Genomic DNA, 21,155 nt, shown 5'->3' on the forward strand with positions numbered 1-21,155 from the left:
AAGCCTGTCCTGGTAGCACTCCACAGGAGCTGGATCAAACCAGACAGGCCCAAGATGGTGGATGCCATGACAGAAAACCTCTGACCAAATAAGGAAGAAAAAGTAATAAATATTCTGCCCCCTGGTTAACCACTGTCAATAAAAGATAGAAACCCAATCCCCAGGCTACACAGATGTCTTTCAAGCATGCTAGTGCTCACTTGCTCTCTCCCCTTTCCTCTCTCTCTCTGTCCCTCCCCAGCATTTGTATCTCTAGAGTGTACATTTTGCTTTAATAAACTTTCCTATTTGTGTTTCTGTGTCCATCCTTGAATACATGCTGTGACAAGACCAAGAACCTTCAAGGACTCCCCAGTTCACCCGGCAACGATTGAAAGAATGTAACATTAGGAAAGTTTGCATTCTGATAAAAACTAGGATTACTAAATTTAAACACACAATAGAGACAGTGAAGAACAGATTGAAAAATGAGAAAGAAAAAAAAACAGTTCTTTTAACAGATGAAGGGGTAAGGAAATAAAGCTTATAAGTAAAATGAATAAAAATATAAGAATATGTTTCTCTCTTACATTTTCCACAAAACTGCATGATGCAAATTAACTGTAATAGGAACTTCAGGCAAATACCCTGTTTGTCCCTCCAGATCCACTTGCTATCTTTTTGCCCAGCTCTTTCTCCTAGGAGGGGACCTGGCTTCAAGGGTTCAGGCTATGAGAGGCACTGGCAAGAGATGCGAATGTGGGAGGAGAACAAGGCCCAGGTATCTCTTCTTCCAGCTGGCCACTGCTCAACAGTGGCTACGTTCCTCTACTGAAGGGCACGACCCCTGTATCTAGCCCTCTCCTAGAGATACTGACCCAGGTGCGGTCCACAGTTCTTTCTACATCTTGGAAACCACTCCTTCCCTCTACCCTTTCAGACTCAGGGGAGGTCACTGAACCTCAGCTCTTTTATCCCTCCTGCTCTGCCTTTTGCTTTCCTTTAACTCTTTCTATACCTTTGTAACTCATTAAACTCTACCCAATTACCTTATTTGAGAATTACATCAATATTATGCTAAGATCGTCCCTGATGTTCCAAAAACCCCTCTTGCTCAACTTTAGACACCAACGGTTAAAGTCAGAAATCGACAAGACTGTCGTAGACTCTAAGTCTAAAGTTCTCTCTTGGCCAGCAAGAGAGTGGGACACAGGATTAAAAGTGAGAGATGGCTAATGTCCAGGAAAAGACAAGAGCCCCGAATAAGGGTCCTTGCCCCATATTTATTAAGATCAGAAGGCTTACAAATGTGATGGGCATGCACAAGGAGACAATGAATCTGCGAACATTAACTCATGGGCATGAGGGAAAGGGGGTTTTGAAGATATACGGTGTTTGGGCTTTGGGTCAATATAAAACAAAATCCCGGCACTGGGGCGACGGGCAGATGGTTGTTAACGGCAGACAGGAGGCGCTGTGTCTGTTTATCTTAGCCAGCCTAGGGGATGAGACAGACAGGGGGAATAACCTCAGGGTTAACAAGGTACCTTTTCTTTTGTTAACCATCTCTGCTCTGGGCTGCTTCACCTGCAGCGCCGGGGTCTTTAACCCCATTTACCTCTTTACCTAACTTGGTCCTTCCCTCCTGTGAAAGCAGCTTTCTGCTATAGTACTAAATTGGGGGGCAATTTTGCCCTGAATACCTAATCTTGCTTACCTCATTTACCTTTGTATTGGGGGCCTTTGCCCCCCACTCTATTCTGGGGCCTTTGCCCAGAATTCTGGGGGTCTTATCTTGTTTACCCAAGCTTGGGTAAGAGCACCCTATGGCTTTGTAATTCTTTATGCCTTGTTAACCCATTGGTGTAAGCCCAGGGAATTTCTAAGCTTATTCCCCACACAAGCCTGCTTAACTCATGCTCTAACTAAAACCAATTATGCTTATTTCTGATCCCACTTTCTTGAGGCATTAATGAAGATGTTTTGCAATGATCAGAACTTTCTAACTGCCAGGCCGGAAAAGTCCTGATAACAACGGAATGCCTAGAAGGCCACACCCGACATGTCCCCTTCCCTGCCCATGATCCTGTGCTGAACAGACACCAACCCCCCACGTATGATCACATGCTCTCTGTCTCTTGCACGTTCCCCCTCATAGAACTCTAGGTGTCCATCTTGTGGGTGGAGAGGTCGCTTGTTAAGACTTTAGGCTGCCACCTCCCCGGCTCACTAAACCCAAAATAAATGTCTCCCTTTCTCTTTTCCAAACCCCTTTCTCTTGTGTTATTGGCTTTTCTGGCAATGAGTTTGTCTGAGGTGGGGTTTTTTTTTTTTTTTTTCAACAGTGTTGGCAAACCCAGCCAGGAACTGTGTTTTCAATTTCTATAGCTCCCTCCTCCATCAGAATCCCCTGGGACAGAGCAGTTGTCCAGGAAAGCACCAGAGCTCACTGGTTCATTTCCTGAGTTAGCAGCTGTGATAGATCCATCAGTAACATAAGTACTAATCTAAAAAACATAATAATAGCAAGAATAGAGGAAAAACTTCAGGCTTTAGGTCAGAGTGGCCCTCTAGTCAGAGGACATAATGAAAGAGGTTCTTACTTTGAAAGCAAAAAGAAAAAAATCTCTAGGATAGTGCAAAGATTAGAAAGAAAATCATAAAATCATCCAGGCATGGGGAATAACAAGTTACCTATGATAAAATAATTTTAAAAGATCAGGTTGGAATCAGATCTTTTTTCTGCAATGCTAATTGTTAGAAGACACTGAAGCATCATCAACAAAATTTTGAGAGCCTACTTGAGCTGGAACAGAAAGTCACTTATAGCCATTCAAGAACTTAGAGAGTGTATCATCCACAAATAGCTGTGAGTAATATTTTCTTTTTTTTTCTTTTCTTTTCCTATCCTTTCTTTCTTTCTTTCTTTCTTTCTTTCTTTCTTTCTTTCAGCACTTGTTAGCATTTAATGAACCTCCTTCCACATGGCTTCAGGCTACCAGGACACAGGACCCCCCCCCTCCCCCTGCAAATACATCTGTAATATTTCCTCAGCTCTTCTACTGAAGAATTTCACCTTCACAACGCCAGGCTGTTTTGGGGGGGCTTTTCCTTTCCCAAAATGTAAAAGAAAATTTTTTTTAATGTTTATTTACTTTTGAGAGAGAGAGAGAGAGAGACCATGAGCAGGGCAGGGGCAGAGAGAGAAGGAGACACAGAATCCGAAGCAAGCTGCAGGCTCTGAGCTGTCAGCACAGAGCCCAACATGGGGCTCAAACTCACGAACCTCGAGATCATGACCTGAGCTCAAGTGGGACGCTTAACCGAATGAGCCACCCAGGTGCCCCTCTCAAAACTTTGTAGTAGCCCAAGCATGCCACATCAATGATAGGCGCAGCTCCAGTTGTGTTTCTGGCAGCCATCCCCCTTGTCAGCTCCCTGACCATGGTCGACAGTTTATCAAGGCTGACAGTTGGACAGAAGCTCTGGTTCCTCTTTAAGTGGTAACGCATCACCCCAACTTTTCCAAAGTAGCCTGGGTGACACTTGTCAAAGTTCATCCTGTGGTGATGCTGCCAGCATTTCCCTCACCTCCCCAGTTCTTCTGGTGTTTGCCAATGCGGCCACGGCCATGGCTCAAGCGAAGTTTCCGGGTCTTCCTCAGTCTGGATTGCATGTTGGCCGTCCAGACAAAAGAGAGTCTGATTTGTATTTTCAAGGAAAGGATAAGTTCCAACAAACCAAAACGTGTCATTGCAATAAATAATTTCAATAGAGAGAAAATAAGATTTAAAAACAATTGTACTGACTGCTTGAGATCACGAATATTTATGTTCAGTGTTGAAATAATTGTTAACATGGTTATAAAATGTGATAAACAACTTTTGAAAGAATAGACATACAATTATAAAATACACTAATCTAGGGGTGCCTCAGTCGGTTAAGTGTCCAACTCTTGATTTTGGCTCAGGGCATGATCTCATGGTTCCTGGATTCAAGCCCCACACTGGCCTCCGTGCTGACGGTGTGGAGCCTGCTTGGGATTCTGTTTCCCTCTCTCTCTCCCCTCCCCTGCTTTCTCTCTCTCTCTCTCTCTTTCTCTTTCTCTCTCTCTCAAAATAAATAAATAAACATTAAAAAAAATTTAAAAATTAACTAATCTAGCTTTAACATCCCAGGTTATTCTAACAAAAACTGCAAAGGAAGGGGGAAAGGATAAAAATAAAATATGCCAAAATTTCTTTATCCTTTCTGTTTCAAGGGAAAAAAAATGATTTTTCAGTCATTTCAAAGGAAAAAACAATTTTAATGTGTAGAGAATTACAAAATAACTTCAGTAATACTTCTAAATCACAAATGAAATGATCAAGTTAGAGTAAAAAGTCAGAAAGAATATGCAGTAAAATATTAATAACATGTTAGAAAACATAATTCAACCAACTAAGTTTGAAGATCTAATTGGCTTTATTAAGTGGTTCAGGATTTGGACAGCATCCCACCTCGCAAATAAAGAGAGACGTGAAGAGTTGAACAAAATGGAAGTTTTTAGGGGCACCTGGGTGGCTCAGTCGGCTCAGGTCATGATCTCACAGTTCGTGAGTTCGAGCCCTGTGAGGGGCTCTGTGCTGACAGCTCAGAGCCTGGAGCCTGCTTCACATGTGTCTTCCTCTCTCTCTGTCCCTCCCCCTCTCACACTCTGTCTCTCTCTGTCTCTCAAAAATAAATAAAACATTAAAAGTAATTCAAAATGGAAGGTTTTATAGGCAGGAGGGTGGGGCAAGGAAGCTATTAGCAAAAGAAAAGATTGTTTCAGGCCAGGATGGGTGTTTTTGGGGGGGAAAGGGAACAGAGGGTTTTTTATCAAGCAGATTACCTCACTATAGAGCTAATAAGGAAAGTTCAGGTTGACTGTGATAGTCACAATTCTGTCAACAATTGTTTACTACATTTCATAACCATGTTAACAATTATTTCAGCACTTAACACTAAATATTACTTATCTCAAGTAGTCTGCACAATTGTTTTTAAATCATATTTCCTCTCTATTGAAATTAGTTTGTTGGAATTTATCTTTGAAAATACAACTCAGACCCTCTGAGAGGTTAAATCTAAGTTTGGTTTGCTGTCGTGGGGAGCAAGCAACTCCAGTTTGGGCTTGTTGTTTCTTTTCCAACAAATGCTCACTCCTGAATTGTGAAGTCCTGGAGATTCTTACTTTTCGTTTTTTGCTCATCTATATTTTGCATTTTTCCATAATGCATACATATTTACTAATGCAAAATCAAATACATACGAATTTCCATATCTTGCAAAATGAAATTAAGCTATCATGCTCTTAATTTCTTGAAATTTGCATATCTCCTGGGTTTTTTGTTTTGTTTTGTTTTTTTCAAAAATACTCGAGGCAGTTTAACAGACTTAAAGTGTAAGACACACACTGGGTCTGGATCAAGTTGAGCAAATTTTGTTGTTGGAGATTCCTGGGAACTTAAGAGGAAGGAGGAATCACAAGTAGGAGTAAACATACTGCCAACCTTAATAATAAAATAGCCAGTTATTTGACTAGCAAAATAGGTTATCCAGGAAGAACAGAGGAATTGCAATTCAGGTCAAGGAAACTATGGCAAGCCATAGGCAAGTCCAAAGAGACAAAGGCAAGGTCAGCTTTCATTAGGTAGTAGGAGGAAATTGGGGAAGGTTCTTTTAAACAAAAGTTCACTAGAGAAGAACAAGGGTTGGAGGTTGTGGTGGTTTCTCATTGGCTGTAAGCAGTGGTTAGTGCGATGTTGCTGGGGCAGGGAGGGATCTTCCTTTTTTTTTTTTTTTTTTTTTTTCTTAAAAGCAGGAGATGAAATATCTATGTAAAAATGTCTCCCTGTTGTCGAGATAATTCTTATCTTCCTTCTTACCGCAGGTGATGCTGGCTGCAAGGAGTGGTTCATGCATGAGAGTGCCCCTTTCAGGGCTTCCTGACTGTATCTTATTTTTATTTATTTATTTTTTTAAGTCTATTTATTTATTTTGAGAGAAGGAGAGAGAGAGAGAGAGGGAGAGAGAGAATCCCAAGCAGGCTCTGCACTGTTTGCACAGAGACCAATGTGGGTCTTGATTCCACAAACCGTGAGATCATGACCTAAGCTGAAATCAAGAGTTGGATACTCGACCAACTGAGCCACCCAAGCATGCTGCCCCAACCCCCGCTCCATTTCAAATGAGATTTCCTTTATTTGTTTTCATAATACTAATTAAGTAATATAATCATTTCAAAACTGTATGAGAACATGCTAGAAATAATTCAAATCAACAAAATGACTTCCAAAAATCAATAATCCCCAGGGTGCATGGGTGGCTCAGATGGTTAAGCCTCTGACTTCGGCTCAGGTCATGATCTTGCAGTTTGTGGGTTCAAGCCCCATGCCAGGCTCTGTGCTGACAGCTTGGAGCCTGGAGCCTGCTTCATATTCTGTCTGTCTCTCTCTGTCTCTGCTCCTCCTGCATTCTCTCTCTCTCTCTCTCAAAAATAAACATTAAAAAAATTTAAAAACCAATAATCCCCAATGCCATTAACTTCTGAGAGACCCATAGTGTATATCTTTTGGGTTTTCCCTAACTCCCCCTTTTCTAAGAAATTCCCTCCCCTCACACACATGGTGGCAGTGGGAGTGGCTATATGTCATGTTGGTACAGTGTGATTGTGCCTTATCACAGTTCACAGGACCACAGGGGACACCTGAACCAAGCAGGGATGCTAGACATGGGCTGAAGAGCGCCAGGCCATTCTCTCTCTAGATGCTTTACCTGTTACACACATCGTTGGGACTGTTGCTACCATATTCCTCCTCGTGGACTGGGGAGCTGAGAAGCCAAAAAAGGCTGCCTCAATTTTGACCTCAAACTTTTTAGTTGGGTTCTCCTTTCTAGCTTGTCTCTTGGATTCTGTGGAAGACCCTGCGGGCAAAGCATCGCCTGATGGGAACCAAAACTACTCCTTCAAGCAACAAGGACTGCCCTGAGCCAGCAAGAGCCCATCCGTGATTGACCTCAAGACAGTGATCGATTTGATCACTGCCCTCACTGCCCACCTGCAGGTACCCACCCGCCTTTGCCCCACATTTTCCTTATATAAACCTGCAAATATTTTTGGCATTTGCAGACACTAGTCTGCTGTCTGCCTGGTGTTGACCTCCCTGAAATAAATTCCTTTCTTGTTTCACCTCCACTCATTTCTCTCTCTGCCTTTGGGTTTTGTCAGTGGTGAGTGGCAGAACCTGGTCTGTTTGGGACCCTGGGAGCCAGATGCTCTTTGCACCGCCACAGGCAGCCTACAGAGATGGTTTGCAGACACAGGGAAGAAGGAAGAGAGACACGGTAGGTGTGACAATGACTTGATCATATACTTGCTCCTTGTTCCAGTTTTTTCCTACACTCCAGCTCTGTTCCTGTCGGGATTCCAAAGCCACCTGAGGCAGTACCCTGCAGGAGTTCAGATCACAGGCTGTGACATTAGATTGCCTGGATTTGAATCTTCATTACTAGCTCTGAGACCGTTTGCAAGTCCCATTATCATTTTAAGCCTTGGCTTCTTCATCTCTAAGATGGAAAGAATATTAGGCCCTATTTTATATCATTGGGGTGAATACGAAATGAATTGATACATTTTATTTATTTTATTCTTTAAACATTTTCTTAAAGGTTAATTTATTTTGAGAGAGAGAGAAAGAAAGAGCTCGAGCAGGGGAGGAGCAGAGAGAGAGAGGGAGAGAGAGAATCCCAAGCAGGCTCCACACTGTCAGCACAGAGCCTGACGTGGGGCTCAAACTCATGACCCATGGGATCACAAACTGAGCCAAAATCAAGACTCGGATGCTTGACTGACTGAGCCACCCAGACACTCTGAATTGATACATTTTAAATATTTGATATTAATTAAGTGCTAGATATTAACTATTAACTATATTAAAGACTGTATATCAACAAATTATGTTAATACTATATAATATTAAGTTATGATACCTATTAATTAACTACTAATACCTTTATAATACATTAAGATTTCTGCTTAAGTATGTACTCTCAAGAGGCCATGCAGATCTGTGATTCCTTTCTAGAAGTATACCAGGAATGATTCAAAGGCTGGTGTTGGGGGGGGAAGGTGGGGTCACAATCAAGGAAGAAGAAAGGGACATAGGCAAATAGTTAAAAGTGTGAGCTTTTCAGTCACTATGCACATTATGTCCTGTTTTTGCCTTTTACTAGTCATGGGGTCTTAAGAAAACTACCAAGCATGAAATTTCTTATTTGTAAAATGTGTGTAATAATAGATTTGACTCATAGAGAAGTTGTAAAATTTCTTCAATGAGAACATATACCAGTTATCTGTCACCTAGCAATGCTAAATAAATATTTTATTATTTTAATCATTATTACTAACTCCACATTTAGGTGACCAACACATCAAGTGGCCAAGTTGGAGAGGTAAGGGATCTAGACATAGTTTATACTTCTTTGTCAAGAGACATAAGACTCATCAGCATGCCTTTCTCCTAATTCATAATGTCCCAGCTACAGTTCGCTCTTCTTTCTTATTTTATTTTAAAAAATTTTCTTTAAATCTTTATTCACTTTTGAGAGACAGAGACAGAGCATGAGCAGGGGAGGGGCAGAGAGAGAGGGAGACACAAAATCTGAAGCAGGCTCCGGGCTCTGAGCTGTCAGCACAGAGCCTGACTCAGGGCTCAAACCCACCAACTGTGAGATCGTGACCTGAGCCGAAGTCAGACGCTCACCCGACTGAGCCACCCAGGCGCCCCTGCAGTTTGCTCTTCTTATAGATGGATTACTTTAATTTCTTGATATCTTAGATTGTTATTGTGTGTTAGTAATAAGATTTCTGCTTCAATGTCTTAAATCCAGCAGGGACTACTGAAGTTAATTTAGCCAATTGACAGGTGTTATGTATTTAAAGTAAGGACCTAAGATCCACAAGTAAATAAAAACCTAGAAATCTATCTTTTTGTTGAAAGTCCTTATAAGACAGGAGTTGAAGAGCTACTTGAATGCTTAAAAATAAAAGTTATAGGGGTGCCTGGGTGGCTCAGTCAGTTCAGCGTCCAACTCTTGGTTTCAGTTCAGGTCATGATCTCATGGCTTCTCGGGTTCGAGCCCCACGTTGGCTCTGCGCTGACAGCACAGAGCCTGCTTGGAATTCTCTCTCTCTCTCTCTCTCTCTCTCTCTCTGTCCCTCCCCTACTCACGCTGTCTCTCTCTCGAAATAAATAGACTTAAAATTTTTTGAATAAAAAAATAAAAGTTATGAAGCTTTATTTTGTTTTTCCACAAACAAACTTTTCCAGGCCCCTACTAAACCACTACTTTGCATGTTTGCAGAAATGAATGAATGAACATCTTATCAGAGCCAACCAAATCAATGAACGCGAGGTCAGTGAAGAAACCTCCCCAAGCACGGATTCTTAACTTGGGTGGACTACAGAATCACTCGGGAAGCCTTTTCGAAACATACATTTCCAGGCTCCATAGACAGCTCAACTGAACCAGCACTTCTGGGTAGTGCAACCAGGCAAACTGTATTTTCAAAAAGCCCTCCAAAGGATTCCAAGAAGCACCCAGGACTAGGAATGTAAGCGATGCCTAGGCTGAAAGGCTTCAGGAATGCAAATTACTCCCGTGAGTTTAAGGTGCCCTGAATGGAACTGACTTGCACCTTTTGTTCTACTCTGAATTTATCTTTAAGGCTCTGTGCTCCTACTGGGGGCCTCTTGGAAGAAAGAATCAGAATGGCCCAAAGAAGCAGAGAAGTCTGTGGGAAGAGCTCCTGGTTGAATTCCCTTTCCGCATAAAATTGGAAAGCTGGCATTATTACAAGGTGTGATGTGGCCCCAATTCTATACCCTCTCTGTATATATGCCCCTTGCCCTGTATCTGTGAAATACCCTTCCACTCTGTGTAGGGTGTTTGCCCCTTCCTTGGCTCTGGGCATATGATTTGCTCAGGTTTGGGATTTTAGAAATGTGAACAGGCAGGGGCATGGAAAATGTCTTCATGTTCCTGCTAGCTCTCTCATGCTTAGGCCTTTGCCATGAGAATGCAGCCTTCTGGAGAATAAGGTATGTAGATCAAAGCTAGGTAGATAAATTGTCCTAACTGGGGCAACTGATCATCAGACAACCTCCGGAGCCTAGCCAAAAGATTTGAGCTCCGTAGCCAACATGCAGTTGACTATAGATGCACAAGTGAGCCCAACTGAGACCAGAAAAACTGTCTCACCCACCCAAGATTTCATGAGTTAATAAATCCTTATGGTTTTAAGCCTTTGAAGTGTGGTATGCTTTGCTACACAGCATTAGTAGAACAAGAGATAACTGATATACAAGGAAATCTAGGTATTCATGGTTCCAGGAATCATGATCATAAGAATTATCTGAATTTGAAAATATTCTCAAGTATTTTTTGGAATCCAACTTCTCTGTATCTTAATAGGTATTACAAAAAATTGCCTATTAGTGGTAGGGGCCTGGGGCTCCTGGGTGGCTCATTCGGTTAGGCATCCCACTCTTAGTTTTGGCTTAGGTCATGATCTCATGGTATCGTGGGTTTGAGCCCCACATCAGGCTCTGCGCTGGCAGCAGGGAGACTGCTTGGGATTCTCTCTCTTTGCCACTCTCTCTGTCCCTCCCCTGATCATGCCATTTCTGTCTCTCTCAAAATAAATAAATAAATAAATAAAAATTGGTAGAGGCCTATGAGGGATAGAAGTAGGGACAAGTAAATACAAGCAGTGTAGGGGAGAGAAACATGATTCTTTTTCACTCTGTTCATCTTAGGTTCATTGACTGGGGCCCACAGATCTAACTGATAAAAGACAAATTAACAAGAGAACAAAAAAAGTCAGTGCCTTCTCCATTGCTAAGACTTGCTATTTATGGTAAGGAGAGGGAGAGATGTCTACAAATGGAAATTTCCTTTTTAAATGGAAATCTTTTTTATAAATGGAAATTTCATTTTCAAAAGGAAAACGTGTGCCCTGCTTTTAGTGCTTTTTCAGAGTCTGCTGGGTATAAATGGCCTCTAGCTCAAAATAATCTGTATGCCAAAGAGTCATGTTTTGGGGTGGCATATTCTTGTACCCTCCACTGGAAAAAAGCTCTAAAGAGAAGAGGAAATTTGTGGTTAGAGAAAGGTGTGGGCTCTAGGGCAAGAAGGAAAAAAGAATGTAGACGGCAGAACAGAGCATAAAAAAGTGGTCCTAAAAAAAGCACAGTTAAAGAATCTACAATGGAAACTGATTTTTCACTTTGCTTTTTAATCCTGTACTGATTCTTACTAGAAATGGTGCACTCAATCACTGCTATGATTCCACAGATTCTACCATGATCCCAGACTGAGATCTTTAGCTGAACCTTTGGTTTGAGTCTGCCGAGAAAGACTATGCACTCTTGTTGGAAACAATAGTTGTGTGGGGATATAGATTGTTTCAGTCCATTTGAGCTAAGTCCCAGCACTTTCTTTTAAGGAATAACAGCAAGTTAAAATGAAGAAATGAAGGCATTTAAAAAAAATTTTTTTTAATGTTTACTTATTTTTGAGAGAGAGAGAGACAGAATGCAAGTGGGTTGGGGCAGAGAGAGAGGGAGGCACAGAATCTGAAGCAGGCTCCAGGCTCCGAGCCGTCAGCACAGAGCCTGACACGGGGCTCGAACTCACAAGCTGTGAGATCATGACTTGAGCTAAAGTCATACGCTTAACCGACTGAGTCACCCAGGCACCCCAGTCATTTTTTTAAAAGTAGGCTTCATGGGGCGCCTGGGTGGCGCAGTCGGTTAAGCGTCCGACTTCAGCCAGGTCACGATCTCGCGGTCCGTGAGTTCGAGCCCCGCGTCTGGCTCTGGGCTGATGGCTCAGAGCCTGGAGCCTGTTTCCGATTCTGTGTCTCCCTCTCTCTCTGCCCCTCCCCCCGTTCATGCTCTGTCTCTCTCTGTCCCAAAAATAAATAAACGTTGAAAAAAAATTAAAAAAAATAAAAATAAAAAAATAAAAGTAGGCTTCATGGCAAGCCCAGAGCCCAACATGGGGCTTGAACTCATGACCAAGAGCTGAGCTGAGATCAAGAGTGAGATGCTCAACTGACTGAGCCACTCAAGTGTCCCAAAAGGCATTTGTTTATTTTATTTTTTTAAATATTTATTTATTCATTTTGAGAGAGAGAGAGAGAGAGAGAGAAGGGGAGGGGCACAGAGAGACAATCCCAAACAGGTTCCATGCTCAGCATGGAGCCCAAACTAGGGTTCCATTTGACTACTGTGAGATCACAACCTGAGCCAAAATTAAGAGTTGGATGCTTAATCAACTGAGTCACCCAGGCGCCCCAAAAGGCATTTGTTTTAAATGCCATAAAAAGTGCACTGGGATATACAGCCTTTCCAGAAACCTGCATTCTGATTCCTTACTTCCTTAGGATTCCTTATGATTTTAGTAAATATCATAAAAATAATTAGAAGATAGTATGGGTACATGTAGTATTGGTACATTATCCAATGGCAGAATCAATAAGGAAGAATATCAAGAGAGTAATAGATCTAATTAAATAAAAACTGAAAGTGATTGCATTAGAAAAATGAAATAAATCAAAATTAAAAGCAAATAACGAATTAAAAATTTATAATACATATGAGAGATAACGGTTTGATATCTGTAATATAGAAGAAACTCTTTTATGATAATGAGAAATGACAAATCGCTGTAGTAGAAAAATGGGCAAAACATATAAACTGTCATTTCACATAATAAGAAATATTATGGCCAACAAGCATATAAGATATTCAAACTCACTAGTAATAAAGAATGCAAATTCAGACTTTTGCTTCTGGCCAAGATGTGGTAACAGGGACTAGAATTACCTTTATACCTGAAACAACTAAATAAAAGAGAAACAAATATAAGAAATGACAGTTTTCAAGACACTGGATACCAAGCGATGAAGGACAATGGTACCTATGGGATGAGAAACAAATGAGGTGAATCCTGTCATTACTCAGGCTACTGACAGAGTTTCCAGGCTGAGGCACATGGAGGTGCAACCCAGGCAGAAAACAAAAAACTCCCTGAGTTGAAGAGACAGAGCTAAGAGTTCAGGGAGACCAGGATGTCTAGAGTTCACAGGATAGGATACTGAAGAGGAGAGACATTCAGAGAGACAGAGAACTTCAGAGATCCAGAGATCTGTAGAGGGCCCTCCTTGAGTAGTTGGCGGAGTACTAATCAGACCCTGGGTGTGATAGGAAACCATGCAAAGGCAGGGAAAGAACCATTTGGAAGGATTAAGGTACTATGCACTACTTACGCATGGCTGGGAGCAACGCCTACTTCTATTAGCCAGATTGGAACACTCGGAATTCACGGGACATTGGGAAAACAAGTCAGAAAGATTTTGCCTTGGTACAAGGGAATAATTAAATTTGATGCGGTTCAGGACACATTACTCCAAAATATGGCACGTTGGCATATTGAAATTTTAAGCTGAAGGAATTTTAGGAACGGTACGTATAGGAAAGACTTTCTAATCTCCTGAAGCAGACAACACTCTTGTGTGAAAGCTCCTTTTCCAGAGAAAAGGAGCTTTCTTATCTCCCACTGAGGGACATTCAGAAGAATCTGAAGGAACAGGTCTTGCTGTTTCTCCCACTTTACTACACTTAGCTCATACCCTTGTTGTCCTATCATATTTTCCCGTAACTTTTCACTCCTCATCAACCCTAGCATAAAAAATGCTCAGACTTGGGGCGCCTGGGTGGCTCAGTTGGTTAAGCATTGGCTTCAGCCCAGATCATGATCTCAGGGTTCATGAGTTTGAGCCCTGAGTCAGGCTCTGTGCTGATAGCTCAGAGCCTGGAGCCTGTTTCGGATTCTGTGTCTCCATCTCCCTCTGCCCCTCCCCTGCTCATGCTCTCTCTCTCTCTCTCTCTCTCTCTCTCTCTCTGTCTCTCAAAAGTAAATAAAAACATTAAAAAAATTTTTTTAAATGCTCAGACTTAACTGTTTCTTCAGGTCTTCATTTCTTTAGAAAGCTCCTGTGTCACAGAAAACTTATACTAAATAAATAAGTTGTTTTACTTTTTTTTTTTTTATTCATCTGTCTTTTCTTACAGGGGCCCAGCCAGAACTTTGAAAGGTAGAGGGAAAATTATTTTTTCCTCCTCTGCAGCCCTATCATGCACATTGCTCCAGACCTAACAAATCATAAAATCAAGGAATGAGGGATTAAGTGTTTCCAAATGACATAACCATATAGCAGTAAAAGAAGCTTTAAAACATTTATATAAATACAAAAAAATCCAGGAATCAAGTTAAAAGTCACAATGTTTGCATTTAAACAAACATTTCCAAGCATGCAAAGAAGCAGAAGAGTCCAATGAGAATTGACCCATATGAGAATAATCAATGGAAGATAACACAAAATTAACACAGCTGTTTAAAATTCACAGGTAAGAACATTAATGGTTATTATAAGTATATTCTGTATGCTCAAAAAGTCAAGGAGTGACATGGAAAATATTAAAAAGTCTCCAACTGAATTTATAGAAATGAAAACTATAATATATGAGATGAAAAATAGACTAACTGGGATTAAGAAAATATTAAGTCATTGCAGAGGAAAAGTGAACATGAAGACACAGCAATAGAAACACTCCAAAATGAAATACAGAGAAAGAAACTATTTTTATTTATTTTTTTTTTCAACGTTTATTTATTTTTGGGATAGAGAGAGACAGAGCATGAACGGGGGAGGGGCAGAGAGAGAGGGAGACACAAAATGGGAAACAGGCTCCAGGCTCTGAGCCATCAGCCCAGAGCCTGACGCGGGGCTCGAACTCACAGACCGCGAGATCGTGACCTGGCTGAAGTCGGACGCTTAACCGACTGCGCCACCCAGGCGCCCCAAACAATTTAAAAACCAAATAGTCTAGGGACACTTGGGTGGCACAGTTGGTTAAGCATCCAACTCTCAATCGGCTCAGGTCATGATCTCACAGTTTGTGAGTTCAAACCCTGCATCGGGCTCTGCTCTGATGGTGCAGAGCCTGCTTGGGATTCTGTCTCTCCTTCTCTCTGCCCCTCCCTTGCTTGTGCTGTCTCTCTCTTTCAAAATAAATAGACTTAGGAAAAACATTTATGCAAAAAAATATATGCAAAAAAGAACATAGACATATACCTCACATTTCACTCAAAAATTAACTCAAAATGGATCGTAGACCTAAATGCAAAACATAAACCTTTAAAAATTCTAGAAGAAAATAAAGCAAAAGTCTGTGTGATGTTCGGTTTAGTTTTCAGGAGCTTTTAGATACAAGACCAAAAGCATGATCCATACAAAAATTGGTAAGTTAGACTTTAGCAACATTAAAAACTTCACTTTGCAAAGGGCATTGCTAAGAATGAAAAAAAGACAAGCCACAGATCAGAAGAGCATATCTGCAAATCAAATATTTGATCTAAAGGACTTATATTCAGAATATCTAAAAAACTCAAGAATAAGAAAAAAACCCAATTAAAAATGGGCAAACGATCTGAACAAACACATCAACGAATAGAATAGACACATGACAAATGAGCATACGAAGTGATGCTCAACATCACTGCTATCAGGAAAATGCAAACTGAAACCACAATGATGGGGCGCCTGGGTAGCTCAGCGTCCAACTTCAGCTCAGGTCATGATCTCATGGTTCGTGAGTTTGAGCCCTGAACCAGGCTCTGCACTATCAGTGCAGAGCCTGCTTGGGATTCTCTCTCTCTCTCTCACTCGCTGCCTCTTTGCACCCTGCTCTCTCTTTCTCTCTCTCAAAGTAAATAAATAAACTTAAAAAAGATAAAAAATAAAACCGCAATGAGATACCACCATGCAAGTACTAGAAAGGCTAAAAGGAAAGTGGTACCTGACCATACCAAATGCTGATGAATATACAGAACAACTGGAGTTCTCATACATACCTGGTGGGAGGAGAAAATGGTACAGTCCCTCGGAAACATGGTTTGCTATTTTCTCATAACGTTAAATGTACACTTAGCATATGACCCAGCAGTCCTACTAACTAGGCAGTTACCTGAGGGAGATAAAATCTCCAAATCAAGTAGAAACCTGTTCGTGGATGTTCTAGCCATAATTTCTAAAAAGTGGAAATAACGCAAATGTCCATCAGCAGTTTATTTATTTTTTTTTAATTTTTTTTCAACGTTTATTTATTTTTGGGACAGAGAGAGACAGAGCATGAACGGGGGAGGGGCAGAGAGAGAGGGAGACACAGAATCGGAAACAGGCTCCAGGCTCTGAGCCATCAGCCCAGAGCCCGACGCGGGGCTCGAACTCACGGACCGCGAGATCGTGACCTGGCTGAAGTCGGACGCTTAACCGACTGCGCCACCCAGGCGCCCCACATCAGCAGTTTAAAAGATAACCCGGGGTATAGTCAATAGGATACCAATAGAATGCCACTCAGCTATAAAAAGGAACAAATTATTGATATATGCCATTATGTGGATGAATGTCAAGGGCATTATACTGTGTGAAAAAAAGCCAAGCTCAAAAGATTATAGACTGGATGATTCCATTTACATGGCACCTGGCAAAGGCAAAATTATAGGGATAGAGAAGAGATCAGTGGATACCAGGTTGTAACTACACGGGGGGAGTTTTTTTTTTTTTTTTTTTTTTTGTTTTTTTTTTTTTTTTTGCGGTGATGAAACAGTTCTATACCCTGATTATGGCAGTTGTTATACAAATCTATACATGTGGTTAACTTAAACTCACAGAATTGTATACATACACACATACACAACCCAATGAAATACACTACGAAACACTACACATGGGGCGCCTGGGTGGCTCAGTCAGTTGAGCATCAGACTTCGGCTCAGGTCATGATCTCGCAGTTTGTGGGTTCAAGCCCCCTGTCGGGCTCTGTGCTGACAGCTCCGAGCCTGGACCCGGCTTCAGATTCTGTCTCCTTCGCTCTCTGCCCCTCCCCCACTCGTGCTCTTTCTCTCTCAAAAATAAACAAACATAAAAAAAAATGGAAACTTCTCAAATGTCCAGCAACAAAAAAACGATAATAATCTATAGTATATACATGTACTGAGATATCATATAGCAAAAAAATTCAGAAACTACCACTACAGGTAACACTATAGATGAAATCTCAGCAACATAATAATATTGAGCCAAACACAAAAAACCCAGACACACACGTATAAGTGCCTACCATGTGATTTCTTTTTTAGAATGCTCAAAAAGAGACAGATCTAATGTATTATAGATCAGGATAGTGATTAACTGTGGGGAGGAAGCAGGATTTTTAGAGACTAAGGTGTGGGGACAATGACACAGGATCATCCCTGTGGTGTTGGTAATACTCTCTTTCTTTTTCCATCAGCTGGTGACTGTTAAAATAAAGAGTCACATAGTAGATTGTCAGATCTAAAGGTGCTAATGTTTATTTCTCCATGTTTTGGCCATTTGCTTTTATATTAAAGTCAATAAAATCCAACCATTTTAGTTTACAGGCACCAATAAAATTAAAACATAAATACTGCCTAGGAATAGGAATAATAAATATAGGACATAAGAACTGCCTTCTCCAGAGTAGTGGAACCTCCAGGTTTCAGGAGTCTTCACCCACTGCTGGGTTTCAGACATAGTGGTGGGTAGGCAGGGGGATCTCATGGAAAGAGCCTTCCAGGAGTAACTTGCTTGCAGAAGAATTTCAAGCTTGAGCCAATGGGCATGAATAATTTGAAAACCAAGAATAAGGACCTGTGTTGAGAGTTTCTTTCCATTACTGATCCATTTGTGGACTGGTGTCAAGGGAAAAAGTTTCTAAGTAGAAGCCGAGGGAGATATTTTCTTGAGCATTCCCTACGTTTTCTCCACCCAAGTGTCCCGAAGCATTTGGTTTAATCGTTTGAAGATCTCTATACCTTTGGGACAGTATTTCAAGCCTTCGTGTGTACATAGTTGCTTCTCCGGTCCCAATGCCTGTCACTGTCCATAGCATATAATACAAATCTAATCAATCCAAATTTATTCCATGGAAGAAGGAAACTAAGATGGACAGGAGAAAGAAAGGGAGAGACATGTTTCATGGGAAGCCTAGAAGAATGGACGGAATGGCGGCTACTCCGTACTTGAAATGATAACGATTAAGAGTTTACAAAATAGGGGCACCTGGGTGGCTCAGTCAGTTGAGCTTCCAACTCGTGATTTCAGCTCAGGTCATGATCCCAGGGTCATGGGATCGATCCCTGTGTCAGGCTCCACACTGAGCACAGAGCCTGCTTAAGATTCTCTCCCTCCCTCTGCCCCCTAGCCTGCTCTCTCTCTCAAATAAAAAATAAAGTAATTAAAAAAATTTTTTTTAAGTTTCCAAAATTGAAAACAAGCATGCATATTCATATCATAAGGCATTCCAAATAGCACACAAGATGAGCAAAAAGAAATTTCCTACAGGAGCCCCTGGGTGGCTCAGTCGGTGAAGTGTCCGACTCTTGGTTACAGCTCAGGTCGTGATCTCATGTTTTGTGAGTTTGAGCCCCACATCAGGCTTTAGGCTGGCAGCATGGAGCCTGCTTGGGATTCTCTCTCTTCCTCTCTCTCTGCACCTACCTCACTTGCGCTGCCTCAGTCTCTCTCAAAATAAATAAATAAACTTAAAAAAAAAACAAATTTCTTAAAAATATCTTAGTGAAACTACAGAAACCAAGGATAAAAATGAAAATCTTGAAAGCTACAATAGAGAAAAAGAGAAAGAGAAAGAGAAGACGAAAAGGGCACTTTTACTGTAAAAAAGGAATCCACTTTGGTTAAGATGGTATTGTAAGAACATGTTTTTGGTTTTTAATTTTTATTTAAACTCTAGTTAGTTAAAATACAGTGCAATATTGGTTTCAGGATGTGAGAACATGCTTTGACCTTCAAGCACATTGAAGCGATGGATAAAATATTTTTTTAATTTTTTTTAACATTTATTTATTATTGAGAGACAGAGAGACACAGAGCATGAGCAGGGAGGGGCCGAGAGATGGAGAGACACAGAATCTGAAGCAGGCTCCAGGCTCTGAGCTGTCAGCACAGAGCGCTACGCGGGGCTTGAACTCACAAACTGCGAAATCATGACCTGAGCCAATGTCGGACGCTTAACCGACTGAGCCACTCAGGCGCCCCTGATGGATAAAATATTAAGAAGGGAAAGTAAAAAGATATAACCGGACTTAGAGGCAAGATAAGCATCTCAAAAACTAAACAATGAACGAAGAACTATGAGCAAAGTTAAAGCCACAAGCTAGCTGGAACTTAGGGTTGAAATCAGAGACGACCTGGTGTTTAGGGCAAAAAAAAACCCCAAAAAAACAAAAAAACAAAAAAAAGGAATTAAAATTTTCATTCAAGTAGGTGGCCAAAATTGAGGCCTCTCCCTGAAACCATCCTTCCTGAAAGGAGGCTGAAAATCTCTCTTCCCCTGGTTTACAACTAGAGCTTCAGCTCATGAAACACAACAGGCCTGGGGCACTGGAAGACAAAGACACAGGTACCGAATCAGCCATATCCCCAACGCCATCACAGGATAAGTACTGCCGATTGTCAAATGTGACCTAGTTCCAGATGGGGCAATGCGTAGCTTGAGTGGAGGGATAAGAGGAGAGAGACAGCGAGAGAAAAAGGAAAAAAAAAAAAACAAAAACAAAACGAAACAAACAAATGAAAAAACACAGCTTAAATAGGCCCATCGTGCTTGCGTGAGCCATGGCCATCATTGCCATTGCTGCCAATGAGCCAAATTACGTGGCTGCTTCCCTGAACATCAGTCTTGGCCAACAGAGGATAGCCTAATGTTGGTATTCTTCCTAACAGAGCACACCTGATGGCTTTGGTGAAATACTGCATTCTCTGTAGTCCTTCCCATGGAAGGAGTGATTTCACTTTTTTTTTTTAATATTTATTTAGTTTTGGTGCAAGCAGAGGAGGCGCAGAGAGAGGGGGGACAGAGGATCCGAAGTGGGGTCTGCGCTGACAGGCTGGCAACAGCAAGCCTGATGCGGGGCTCGAACTCACCAACCGCGAGATCATGACCTGAGCCGAAGTCGGATGCTCGACCGACTGGGTCACCCAGGTGCCCCAGGAGTGATTTCACTTTCAATCTTTCTGTAGGAAGCACTAGCGTCAAAAAGTGAGTGTTTTCCTATTTCTTGCATTGTTTGACTTCCTGAGCAAAGAAAATGGCCACGCTAGAGAATGTCTCCTTTACCCCAAACCCGCTGGCTCCTCACATTCCCAGAGTATTAAACTAGGAGCTCCCATTCAGAGTGTAATAAAATTTCTCTTCCTTAGAGTCCTGGAAACACCCCATGCTGAGAGCGAAAAGCCCCCGTGGAAGCTTCCGGATTCTCTTTCATGGACAGGAAGTATGGAGGGCATGTGTTGATAGGACACAATCCCAAGTCAAAGCAGGCTGAATTGCTGAGGTAGTGTGGGGGGCAAAATTTGCCTTGGACGGTTTTCTAACCTATAGTGGACTTTGTGTGAATGAGAGATAAAATTTATGTGCTAAGCCCCTGGGACTTAGGGGTTGTTTATAACCAAAGTCTAAGCCTAATACAACGTTATCCACTTTATTGACTTTTTCAAAGAATAAGCTGTTTGATTTATTTGTTAAATACAGAGGTTTTCTAGATCAACAATTTCTGCTTTTGCCTCATTTCCTTTCTACTTCCCCTAGGTTTAATTTTGCGTTCGTTTCTAACCTACTGAGTTTGAGTAATTTATTTTTATTTCTTCTTGGTTATTCATGTAAGTATTTAGGGCTAAATTTTTTTTTTCTCTGCCTAATGCTTTAATTTTTATCTGATATACAGCATTTATGTAAGCGTACTTGTTTGTTTATTTATTTATTTTTTATGATTTTTTTTCCCCTCCTAGCTCAGTTGTTCAGGAAAGAAGTTGCTTTTACTTTAGAGGTGGTAATTTTTTCTTTCTCCTTTTAATTTTATTTATTTATTTATTTATTTATTTATTTAATTTTTTAGCTGATGTGACTTTTTATTGATGAAGATACAGCAGAGCGACTGCATTACATTTTGCTTTCCAAAAAATGCCCCAGAATCCTTCTCTA

At 41.2% G+C, this 21,155-nt stretch overlaps 1 pseudogene; it reads right to left on the bottom strand.

Moving 5' to 3' along the window:
• Positions 1-2,875: 2,875 nt before the first annotated feature.
• Positions 2,876-3,767, bottom strand: LOC121026133 (60S ribosomal protein L27a-like; annotated as a pseudogene).
• Between the last annotated feature and the right edge of the window lie 17,388 nt (positions 3,768-21,155).

Source organism: Herpailurus yagouaroundi, unplaced genomic scaffold, assembly GCF_014898765.1.
Source record: "Herpailurus yagouaroundi ecotype Mexico unplaced genomic scaffold, PumYag 67793, whole genome shotgun sequence".
Taxonomy (NCBI): domain Eukaryota; kingdom Metazoa; phylum Chordata; class Mammalia; order Carnivora; family Felidae; genus Herpailurus; species Herpailurus yagouaroundi.